The sequence below is a fragment of the Mauremys reevesii genome, linkage group 5, assembly GCF_016161935.1.
Source record: "Mauremys reevesii isolate NIE-2019 linkage group 5, ASM1616193v1, whole genome shotgun sequence".
Classification (NCBI taxonomy): Eukaryota; Metazoa; Chordata; order Testudines; family Geoemydidae; genus Mauremys; species Mauremys reevesii.
Genome location: NC_052627.1, coordinates 9,741,283 through 9,753,886, shown reverse-complemented (window position 1 = coordinate 9,753,886; position 12,604 = coordinate 9,741,283).

Below are 12,604 nucleotides of genomic sequence, written 5' to 3'. Positions count from 1 at the left end.
CTAGTGGAAAACTTGCCACATGCATGTTATTAAAACCAGTTTAACTTAGGGTACGTGTACACTACAGGATTATTCTGATTTTACAGAAACCACTTTTGTAAAACAGATTGTATAAAGTCGCGTGCACGCAGCCACACAACGCACAGTAATTCGGCGGTGTGCGTCCATGGTCCGAGGCTAGCGTCGATTTCCGGAGCGTTGCACTGTGGGTAGCTATCCCGTAGCTATCCCATAGTTCCTGCAGTCTCCCCCACCCCTTGGAATTCTGGGTTGAGGTACCAGTGCCTGATGGGGCAAAAATCATTGTCACGGGTGGTTCTGGGTACAGCCTCACCCCTCCCTCCATGAAAGCAGCAGACAACCGTTTCGCGCCTTTTTTCCTGGGTGAACTGTGCAGACGCCATAGCACAGCAAGCATGGACCCTGCTCAGCTCAATACCGCAATCGTGGACGTTTTAAACACCTCGCGCATTCTCGTGCAGTCTATGCTGAACCAGGACCTGCAAAGCCAGGCGAGGAGGAGGCGGCTACGGCAGCACGGCGATGAGAGTGATGAGAACATGGACACAGAATTATCTCAAACCGCGGGCCCCGGCGCTTTGGAGATCCTGATGGTAATGGGGCAGATTCTATCCATTGAACGCCGATATCGGGCCCGGGAAACAAGCACAGACTGGTGGGACCGCATAGTTTTGCAGGTGTGGGACGATTCTCAGTGGCTGCGAAACTTTTGCATGTGTAAGGGCACTTTCATGGCACTTTGTGACTTGCTTTCCCCTGCCCTGAAACGCCAGAATACCAACATGAGAGCAGCCCTCACAGTGGAGAAGCGAGTGACAATAGCCCTCTGGAAGCTTGCAACGCCAGACAGCTACCGGTCAGTCAGGAATCAATTTGGAGTTGGAAAATCTACTGTGGGGGCTGCTGTGATGCAAGTAGCCAAAGCAATCACTAAGCTGCTGCTACGAAAGGTTGTGACTCTGGGAAACATGCAGGCCATAGTGGATGGCTTTGCTGCAATGGGATTCCCTAACTGTGGGGGGGCGGTAGATGGAACCCATATCCCTATCTTGGCACCGCAGCGCCAGGGCACCCAGTACGTAAACCGCAAGGGGTACTTTTCAATGGTGCTGCAAGCACTGGTGGATCACAAGGGACGTTTCACCAACATCCACGTGGGATGGCCAGGAAGGGTTCATGACGCTCGCGTCTTCAGGAACACTACTCTGCTTAAACAGCTGCAGCAAGGGAATTACTTCCCAGACCAGAAAACAACAGTTGGGGATGTTGAAATGCCTATAGTTATCCTTGGGGACCCAGCCTACCCCTTGATGCCATGGCTCATGAAGCCATACACAGGCAGCCTGGACAGTGGTCAGGATCTGTTCAACTACAGGCTGAGCAAGTGCAGAATGGTGGTAGAATGTGCCTTTGGCCGTTTAAAGGCTCGCTGGCGCACATTACTGACTCGCTCAGACCTCAGCCAAACCAACGTCCCCTTTGTTGTTGCTGCTTGCTGTGTGCTCCACAATCTCTGTGAGAGTAAGGGGGAGACCTTTATGGCGGGGTGGGAGGCTGAGGCAAATCACCTGGCCGCTGATTACGCACAGCCAGACACCGGGGCGATTAGAAGGGCACACCAGGAAGCGGTGCGCATCAGAGAAGCTTTGAAAACGAGTTTCATCACTGGCCAGGGTAGGGTGTGACTGCTGTGTTTGTTTCCCCTTGATGAACCCCCACCCCCCTTGATTGACTCATTCCCTGTAAGCAACCCACCCTCCCCCTTCGATTTACAGCTTGCTTAAGGAAATAAAGTCACTATCGTTTAAAAATCATGTATTCTTTATTAATTCATTATAAAAAGAGGGAGAGAACTGACAAGGTAGCCCGGGTGTGGTTTGGGAGGAGGATAGGAGGGAAGGAAAAGGCCACTAAAAAAATTTCACAGTAATGACAGCCTTTTGGTTGGGCTGTCCACGGGGGTGGAGTGGGCGGGTGCACGGAGCCTCCCCCCACACGTTCTTACACGTCTGGGTGAGGAGGATATGGAACATGGTGAGGGTTGAGGGTGGTTATACAGGGGCTGCAGCGGCACTCTGTGATCCTGCTGCCGTTCCTGAAGCTCCACCAGACGCCAGAGCATGTCAGTTTGATCACGCAGCAGGCCCAGAGTTGCATCCCGTCACCGCTGATCTTCGTGCCGCCACCTCTGATCTCGAGCATCTCTCCTCTCATCTTGAGCGTCTCTCCTGTCCTCACGTTGGTCCCTCCTATCCTCACGTTGGTCCCTCCTATCCTCACGGTCACTGGCATCTTTCCTGTACTTTGCTACCACATCCTTCCACTCATTCAGATGCGCTCTTTCATTGCGGGTCACTTCCATGATTTCGGAAAACATTTCTTCTCGCGTCTTTTTTTTCCGCCGCCTTATCTGAGCTAGCCTTCGGGACGGAGTAGGGATGCTTGAAAAATTTGCAGCTGCATGAGGGAGGGAAAAAAGGGAGAGAAGTATTTAAAAAGATACATTTTACTGAACAATGCTTATACTCTTTCACAGTGAACAGCACTATTCACCTTACATAGCACATGTGATTTCACTACAAGGTCGCATTTTGCATCTTAATATTGAGTGCCTGCGGCTCTGGTGTTAGAGATCTCACAGACGCAGGTCCAGGCAGCAGAATTCGGCTTGCGTGCAGCCATGGTAAGCCATTGTCTTTCGGCTTCTGCAGTGCTTTACCCCTCCCCCCACCGCATGGCTGGTATCATGAAAGCTCACTGCTAATCACCCCCATTTCCCCCCACTACCGTGTGGCTGGTAGCTGGGAAGATCCCTGCTAGCCAAACGCAAAAAAGCTCATCGCTATTTCACTCCTCCCCTCCCCCCACTTGGCTATGTGCAAGGAAGGATTTTTTTTAAGCAGCAGGCCACGAACCCAGTAGGAAAATGGGCATCTCTGTCCCCTTAATTAAATTCCTGAATTTCAACCAGGTTACCCTGAACGATATCACTCTGCTGAGGATAACACAGCGAGATAAAGAGCGGATGCTTCTTGAATGCCAGCAATCACCGGGACCATACGCAGCTATGCTTTGCCATGCAATGATACCCGATTACTTGCTACATGCATGGCGTGGTCAAGTGTTCTACCATGGTGGATGGAACAAGGCTGCCTTGCCCAGAAACCTTCTGCAAAGGCTTTTGGAGTACCTCCAGGAGCGCTTCATCGAGATGTCCCTGGAGGATTTCCTCTCAATCCCCGGACATGTTAACAAACTTTTCTAAGTAACTTTACTGGCTGCCAATGCATCCCAAGTCCTCAGGGCAAATCAATCATTAAAAAACACTTGCTTTTAAACCATGTTTTATATTTACAAAGGTACACTCACCAGAGGTCCCTTCCATGGCTTCATTGTCTGGGATAGTGGCTTGGGAGGATAATTCCGTCTGGGTCAGAAAAAGCTCCTGGCTGTTGGGGCTCACGGAGTGCTGTGTGTTCTCTGCAAGCTCGTCCTCCTCTTCTTCATCGTCATCTTCCCCGTCCGCATAATCCTCAGCCATGGCAGAGATTACAACCCCCACCTCGGAATCCACGGTCAGGGGTGGGGTACTTGTGGTGCAGCCCCCTAAAACTGCATGCAGCTCAGCCAAGAGGGGGCCCCAGGGGGGGCCCAGGGCCCCAGAGGAGCCCCCCCAGCCCCCCCGGGCCCCCCCCCCACCGGGGGGGCCCTCGGGACCCCGGCCCGGGGAGCCGGGCGGGCTGGCGCAGGGCGGGCCCCGCTCAGGGGGTGGGTCCTTCCGTCCGGGGGCGCCCCGCCCCGCCGCCCCACCGCCGCCCGAGGCCGGGATGGGCCCGCGCCGCCAGCCAGGTCTTGGCGGTTGGCGGTGGCTGGCGGTGGGGAGGCCCGTTGCGGCGCCGCCCGGCGCTCGGCGGGCACGCGCTGGCCCGCTGCCAGCTACGCTGAAGACTGACTGGGCTGGCGGGCGACTGGGCCCCGGTCCGGGTGGGCAGGGGGGGGCAGGGTCGTCGTCGCAGTCGAGGCGGGCGGGCGTCCCCGAAATGGAAGGGTCCCCCGCCGCTGAAGACCCCGGGCCCCCGGAATCCTCTGGGTGGCCCTGAGCTCAGCGTAGAAGCGGCATGTTTTTGGCCCTGCACCGGACCTTCCGTTTGCTTCTTTGGTTTTCTGGTAGGCTTGTCTGAGCTCCTTAACTTTCACTCTGCACTGCACTGAGTCCCTGCTGTGGCCTTTTTCCATCATAGCCTTGGAAATTCTTTCAAATACTTTTTCATTTCGTCTTTTGGAACGCAGTTCTGTTAGCACGGAATCCTCTCCCCAGATAGCGATCAGATCCAGTACCTCCCGTGCGGTCCATGCTGGAGCTCTTTTTCAATTTTCAGGAGACTGCATTGTTACCTGTGCTGATGAGCTGTGCGTGGTCACCTGTGCTGATGAGCTCTCCACGCTGGGCAAGCAGGAAATGAATTTCAAAAGTTCGCGGGGCTTTTCCTGTGTACCTGGCCAGTGCATCCGAGTTCAGATTGCTGTCCAGAGTGGTCACAATGGTGCACTGTGGGAAACCGCCCGGAGGCCAATACCGTCGATTTGCGGCCACACTAACCCTAATCCTCGTTGGGGAGGAGTACAGAAACCGGTTTAAAGAGCCTTTTATATCGATATAAAGAGCCTCGTAGTGTGGACGGGTGCGGCGTTAAATCGGTTTAACGCTGCTAACATCGGTTTAAACGCGTAGTGTAGACCAGGCCTCAGTTAAGCACATTGTAATGCTGATGGACTAGCACTAAAGAAGTGGCACTATAGAAAAAGTTCTGATTTGACAGAATGATGCAAATAATATAATTTGTTTAATTTGTCAACATTTTATTGGAAATTTATATGCAGAGGTATTGAAACAAGGATTTGTTTTTAATTAAAAGCAATCTTTCTGGCTTTTTGGGCTGCAAAATCAGTAATAATGTCATCTTTGACAAAGACAAAGTGATGTCTTGTTTGATTGCAAGAATAGCAAGACCAGTCAAGTGTTCCTGACTCCTTGTAGAGCGGAGATAGTTTTTAATGAGCTTTAGTTTTGAGAAACTCCGTTCTCCTGATGCTCCTGTTACAGGAAATTGTCAGTAGAATATGAGTGGCAATGTACACATTAGGGTATATGTCAACAAGTTTGCTGGTATGAGTAAACTGTACAATGTCCATCATTGATTTTCCATGTGGCAACATTGATGACAGTGTCCTCAATTCTTCATACAGTTCAAGTTTATTTAAATCAAAACAATCGCCGTGCTTCGGGAGGCTCTCTAGGTCAGGGGTCCCCAACGCGGAGCCCAAGGGTGCCATGGCGCCCACAGGAGCCTCTCAGTGCACCTGCGTACTGGCCGGCGGACGAGCATCCGCCAAAATGCCACCGAAATTCGGCAGCATTTCAGCAGCGACGCCTCTGGATGACACTGCTTACTGCCGATAAGCAGCGTCATCCATAGGCGTCGCCGCTGAAATGCCGCCAAATTTCAGCGGATGCTCGTTCACTGCCATGGTCCTTCGTCTGGTGACCGCCAGACGAAAAAGGTTGGGGACCACTGCTCTAGGTTCTTGCATTTTGTCATTAGTTGCTCTTGTTTTCCTATTTCGTTGAATTTAGTCCTGCTCAGCCCACCTACCAGCTGAGTGAATGGAACCTCAGGCCGACAGTGGGTTGAGTGGCTCAGCCAGGGTATCAGCCACTGGCCTGCTCAGCCCGTTGCCAGCCTGGGGTTCCTTGGGGGTCCCCAGGCCAGCAGTGGGTGCTGAGTGGGGCCGGTGGCCAGGACCCCGGGTGGCAATGGGGCAGCAGCCGGACCCCAGAGCAGTGGCGGGCTGAGTGGCTCAGCCCACCGCCGCATGCCATCGAAAATCAGCTCGTGTGCCACCTTTGGCACATGTGCCGTAGGTTGCCGACCCCTGCGCTATACACTAGTAAGGAAATGAGCATATTACAGTTGTTAGAGGGCTCTATTTAGCAGTAACAGGGCTATAGGAAAGTCAATCAACATTTTTTGTTTCTCTGATGAAAACTGGCCCACTCCCTTCCCCATACCAAACTTGTCACAAATAATTGTCAACAACTTAATTTTCTGCTTTTGGCTAAGACACCGATTTAAAAAAAAATATTGAAATTGAATTCAGGATTGTTAGCAAGCATTTTTGGCAAACAAATTTGTTAAATGACAATCTAAATGGCAACACAGTACTGTTTTCATGCTTGGCTCACCCCCCAGCCTGCTGGTCCAACAGCTGCAGTACAGGAGGAGATAGGTGGAAAACTGCAGGACCCCAAAATCCACCTCTTGGGGTGCAGAGTGGCAACAGCAGCAGCAAACCCTCAGGTCTGATCACACGCCAATGGGCACCACCGCCAGTCCAACAGACCATGGCGAAGTTAGCACAGCATCTGATCTCAGGGCCGGGGCACCCATGGAGCCACAGCAGCTCATCCTGCCCTGTGCAGCTCCCCCCGGATGAGATGGATCGCTGCCAGCCCGGGGGAGAGACGCGCTCCCCAGCTAGGGTGACCAGATCCAGATGTCCTGATTTTATAGGGCCAGTCCCGATATTTGGGGCTTTGTCTTATATAGGCACCAATTACCCCCACCTAGGGTGACCAGACAGCAAATGTGAAAAATCGGGACGGAGGGAGAGGGGGAGAATAGGAGCCTATATAAGAAAAAGACCCAAAAATTGGGACTGTCCCTATAAAATTGGAACATCTGGTCACCCTACAGGTGAGTTTCCTTCCCCCACCCCTTCCCAGAGACCCCAGCAGCCAATCCCCTCCCTCAGACTGTGCTGCATTTGGCTTTCTCTAGGACCCAGCAGCCCTGCTCTTACATTCTCCACTGCTTCCCGTCTGTCCAGGCTCCCGGCAGAGTGGTGCCCCCAGACCTAGTGGTGCTCTAGGCGGCTGCCTGTTCTGCCTATGGCTAAGGACGGCCCTGTGGAAAGGGCTGGCACAAGCCATTGGAACCCAGCCTAAGGGCCAAGAGCAGTGCAGGAGAAGCTTCAGCCGTACCACACGTGTATGAAACACAATCCATTCAGTCTCTTCACCGCCCTGTGAGGAGCTGGAAGGAGCTGTCCGAGCCCCTCACTTGTATGGCTGGGGACAGAGACTATGGGGGCTCATGAGGGATGCACTCATTCTCTCAAAGGATGCGTTTAATCACCGGGGAGATTCGTGCCATTTCACGGCCACCTGGGTGTGTGGAGTTACACGAGTCACAGATGGGTGTCCGTGAGTATCCTTCCAGCAGAGTCACCCTCCTCCAGCCCACAGCTATAGAGTCATAGATTTTAAAGCCAGAAGGGACTATATTACGTTCATCTAGTCTGACCCTCCTGTAGAATTCTACCCACTCACTCCTGCATTCGGGCTGCAACTTCTGGTTGAACTACAGCCAATCTTTTAGAAACACCACCCTCTTTAGGCCCCTCTGCTGCCTCCCTCACTCAAATTCTCTCCCTCTCGTTTCCTGCTGGGCCAGGATTGTGTGCAATGCAAAGGACACGAGAAAACATCCTGGACAAGACTGAGTGAAAGAGATACATCTGCTGCACAATGCCATGCCAGACCCTGACACAGAGACTCTACAGGTACTACACGGGAGCCGAGAGCCAAAGGACAAGTGGGAACATGTCAAGATCAGCTTGTTTTATTTAGTCATTAGCCCTTTAAACATAGTCCAGGGTGGAGCCAGGAAGTGAAAAGTCAATAAATAGTTTGTTAACTTGTTGAGGCCCAAAAGGGAGAAAAACAGAGACTTAGGACGAAGACACTCAGAGCTCTGGCAGGAGAAGGATCAACTCTAACAAAAAAGGAGCAGGGGTTCCCTTGAAGTAAAACCTGTGGAAGCCCCCTGATACCCAGGTATTATACTGCACAGGGCAAGAGAGGGTGGGATACATTTGCATTTTCATTCAGATTGTTTACTTTTGCTTGTCTGAAAGATGGCCTTGAGAGGACTGGGCCAAAAGAAATCTGATGAGGTTCAACAAGGACAAGTGCAGAGTCCTGCACTTAGGACAGAAGAATCCCATGCACTGCTACAGACTAGGGACCGAATGGCTGGGCAGCAGTTCTGCAGAAAAGGACCTAGGGGTTACGGTGGACGAAAAGCTGAATATGAGTCAACAGTGTGCCCTTGTTGCCAAGAAGGCTAATGGCATTCTGGGTTGTATAAGTAGGGGCATTTCCAGCAGATCGAGGGATGTGATCATTCCCCTCTATTCAGCACTGGTGAGGCCTCATTTGGAGTACTGTGTCCAGTTTTGGGCCCCACACTACAAGAAGGATGTGGATAAATTGGAGAGAGTCCAGCGGAGGGCAACAAAAATGATTAGGGGGCTGGAGCACATGACTTATGAGGAGAGGCTGAGGGAACTGAGATTGTTTAGCCTGCAGAAGAGAAGAATGAGGGGGGATTTGATAGCTGCTTTCAACTACCTGAAAGGGGATTCCAAAGAGGATGGATCTAGACTGTTCTCAGTGGTAGTAGATGACAGAACAAGGAGTAATGGTCTCAAGTTGCAGAGGGGGAGGTTTAGGTTGGACATTAGGAAAAACGTTTTCACTAGTAGGGTGGTGAAGCACTGGAATGGGTTACCTAGGGAGGTGGTGGAATCTCCTTCCTTAGAGGTTTTTAAGGTCAGGCTTGACAAAGCCCTGGCTGGGATGATTTAGTTGGGTTTGGTCCTGCTTTGAGCAGGGGGTTGGACTAGATACCTCCTGAGGTCCCTTCCAACCCTGAGATTCTATGATTCTATGATCCAAGGAACCTGGGGAGAAAAGGGAGCGTGTCTGGTCCATTTTGTGTGCACTGCGCAAGCCCTTGGAAATTGTGATCTGCTCAGCTGCACACAAGCTCAGCTGTTACTCAGGTTTAGGGTGACCAGATGCCCGGTTTTTAAAGGGACAGTCCCATATTTAAGACCTCCTGCAGGTGTTCAAACTTTTTCTTAAATATGGGCAAATTGTCCCATATTTTCTGTCTCCCCCACATCAATACTTGTGGGTCCTGCTGCTGGCCAGATTCCTGCTCGCCAGCTGCCCGCCCGCCCACCGGCGGTGAGTGGGGGGTCCAGTGGCTGACGATGGGGGTGGGTGTGCAGGGCTGGTGGTGGGGCAAAGCTGCAGCGCATGGGGCTGGTCCATCAGCTCAGCCTCTGCTGCGTGCTGGCTCTCGGCCAGCAGGGCCCCGTCCCCGTTCCCAGCCGGCATGGGCTGCGTGCTGCAGTGGCTGGTGAGTGTGGGCAGGCACCAGCTGGTGTCTGGTTACATGTCACCTCTGCTGCCCACCTTTCCATGCTCCCCCTCTCGCTGTCCTCTCCCTGCTTTGCCCCCTCACCCCCAAGCCTCACTGCTCCTCCACATCCCCCCTGGCAGGGCGCATCTTGCTCTCAGTGCTGTGCGGAGAACCAGCCCCTGGTCGGAGCACTCAGTGCACCACAGCCTGGCCAGCAGCTCCTTCCTTCCTTCCTTCCCCCACTGCCTCTAGCTGGGCCAATGCCCCAGGAAAGCCCAAGATCCTCTGGCCAGGAGGAGCCGGGCCCTGCACGTGCCAAAGCCCCGCACACCAGGGACGCTTCTCCACCCCTCAGCTCAGCTCTGGAGTGTCGGGGGGAAGCAATATCCAGCCTGTTCACACCCCAAACCTGCAGGCTCCACAGCAGCCCCCCTCCCCCCCGCCCCGAGCAGGGGCTTAGCTTAGCACCCCTTTCACCCACCCCACCCCCAATGCCTTGGGTTTTGCCTCCAGGGAGCTCAGGGCTGCTCCGTCCCCTGGGCACCCTCCCCTGCTGTGCCACCGCTCTGGCCGGGTTCCATGAAGCCCCTGCAGGCAGGTTCCCTGGGCCCTGGTGCACAAAGCATCCTTAGGGCTTAACCCCTTCCTGCCCGTGCTGGAGCCAGGAGCCAGGAGGGTTATGTTGGTGATGGGCAGCAGCTTGGGGGTGTTGGCTGCCTTTTGACACTGTGAGGGCAGGAAGGGACAAGCTGCTTCCAGCCACAGAGGAGCAGAGGGCGAGGGAAGAGATGACCTCTCCAAAGACATAGGCCAGGTCATCCCTCCCCTGTGGCTGGAAGCAGCTCCCCTACCTTCCCTCCCACACAGCGCTGAAAGGCTGCTGCTGGCCACATTCTGGTATGAACCCCAGCAGAAATCGGGGGGGGGGGAGAGGGGCATGTGACTTTGCATGCCCCCTCCCCACCTGCTGCCTTGGGAAGGTGGGTGAGTCCATCCCGGGGGTCCAGCCAGTCATGGAGGACAGAGAGCACCGGGCAGGGAGAGTTGGGTCAGTCAGTCATCCTCCCTGTGAGAGAGAGGTGTACGGGAGTGTATGTGTGTCACCTCTCCCCATGTGGGGTAGCTCCCAGTCCGAGAATTTGCTCTTAGCTTTCCTGAGATCCCTCTCTTGGCCGTACCTGCAGCTGTTACTGAATATCACACTAGTTTTGATGTTACAATACACAGTGTGTGGCCTGGCCTCTCTTTTTGCAGGTGCAAATTGCATTTGCATGGGGGAAACACCCTTTTACATCTGTTTGGGACAACAGTGTTGTCAACTCTTGTAGTTTTATCATGAATTGTGTGATATTTGACATTTCCAGGAGTTATGTACTCTCAGTTTTCATTTAAAAAAAAAAGTTTCTAGCCTTCACGATTGTAGAGAAAAGCTTGAAAGCATTTTCTGAGTGGACCCAAAATGTTAAAAAACAGAAGGCAAATAGAAAGATTCCAATTTTCTTAAAACATGATTTTTAAGCCAGTCTGATTAATCTGGGGGTCTGAGTCATGATTTTTGAATGCCTGGGGTTGAGAACACTGCACAAAGGTCAAAAATGAACAATGCAAAGAAAACAGTCAAGGAGAAAGGCTGAGATTTCTCTGGGTTACTTCCTTCCACGTCAGAGAGGTTTTCTCCTCTACTAACTGAAGTTGCACCATTCAGCATTTCTTAGGTTGATAATTAGCAATAATAAAACTGTAATGACTTGGGTTTATGTGGGAGAGAGGTGAAGCTAGGCTGAAAGCAAGAGATATCGCCTACAAGGAGAGCTAGGTAAGATCTACTTCTAACATATTGTATACATCTGCTTTTCAGGGATTTAAAACTCTGCAATTTGCTCTCGCTGGGGTCTGCAACACTTCCTTAATATGTGCATTACCACCATAAAAATGGAGTGAAAGATGGACAGAGACAAAAAGAAGCTAGCTCATTTGTAGCGTTGTGTTGTAAGACAGGTTTTATGTATTCAGGTCTGACAATTCACCTCCCTGGGAAATGGAATCATTGTTTTTCCCAACTGAAACGTAACACTATGGTAGCAACACAGGGACCCTTTAAATTTGCTACAACTTCAAGGGACAATCCGGTTCATCATGACATTATGGCCTGATCCAAAGCCCAGTAAAATCAATGGAAAGAATCCCATCAAGTTAGTGGATTTTGGATTGGCCCCTTAAAGTCTTCCTGTCTAAAATTCAATCTCAGATTTTAGATGGAGCAGAGATATGGAGCCTAAAAGGTAGGAATGTCATATAATTTGTTATTCTGAGAAAGATACTGGCTCTTCCCACACACCATTTCAGGAGCAGTGTGGAAGGGAAAGCCTGGGGAATGATCCCTACAGAAGGCATTTTTTGTTGTTTCTGTTGAAAGTTTTGGGATTTAGAGGAAGGTCCTCTGCTCAGGTTACGCCTTTAAGAATAGTGTGAAAAATACAACATTCCAGCCTCTCCTTGCTCGTCTGGAATCTCAGAACATCCGAGGTGCCCAGGATTAAATGAAGATTTTATTGGTGATAACAAAAGTTTAAATTTTATTTTTTAATCAAGCAACATTCTACTGAGAGAGACGCTCAAGAGTATCTTATCGGGGTTTATGCTGTCATAGCGTCATTTTGCCTTTCCGTAATTAAAGCCTCCCACAGGCTGAAAATATATTTGATTTGTTTAATCTTGTCCATTCCAGATGGCTTTTGCTTGACTGAGGTTCCATAAAATTGCTAATGTTGTGGTCCAGTTAAAGCAAGGAGACTGGGTCAAATTCTCAACTGGTGTCCATTAGCACAGCTCCATTGAGAATCTAACCCACTGACTTCAATGGGGTTACGCTGATTTATACCAGCCCAGGATCTGCCCTGTAGATTGAACTGACTAACAGTAAGGAGAAAGTAATTAGGATGGTTACAACATCTGCCCTATTGATTTACACCAGGGTCAACAGAAAGAGAATCAATTCATATATTTATACACTGTTTCTAATTTGCATACATTGCAACTTTGGGATTTGAAGTTCAGTCTTATTTCTAACAAGCTCATTTGTGTCTATTAACTCTTTTTCCTTGTGCTATGGCGAAAGCTGATTGACATGAATACCTGGTTTTGTAGTAACGAAGATTGGGTGGTAACACACACTGGTAACATTAATTTAATAAGTGTAACATTTTTAAACTGGGTTTTAGCTGCATGATGCTCCTGAAAGTTTTACTTAGGACAAAAAGATGATGTTGTGAGGATTCCATTTCTAACAGCCCATCTTCTATTCCAATGAT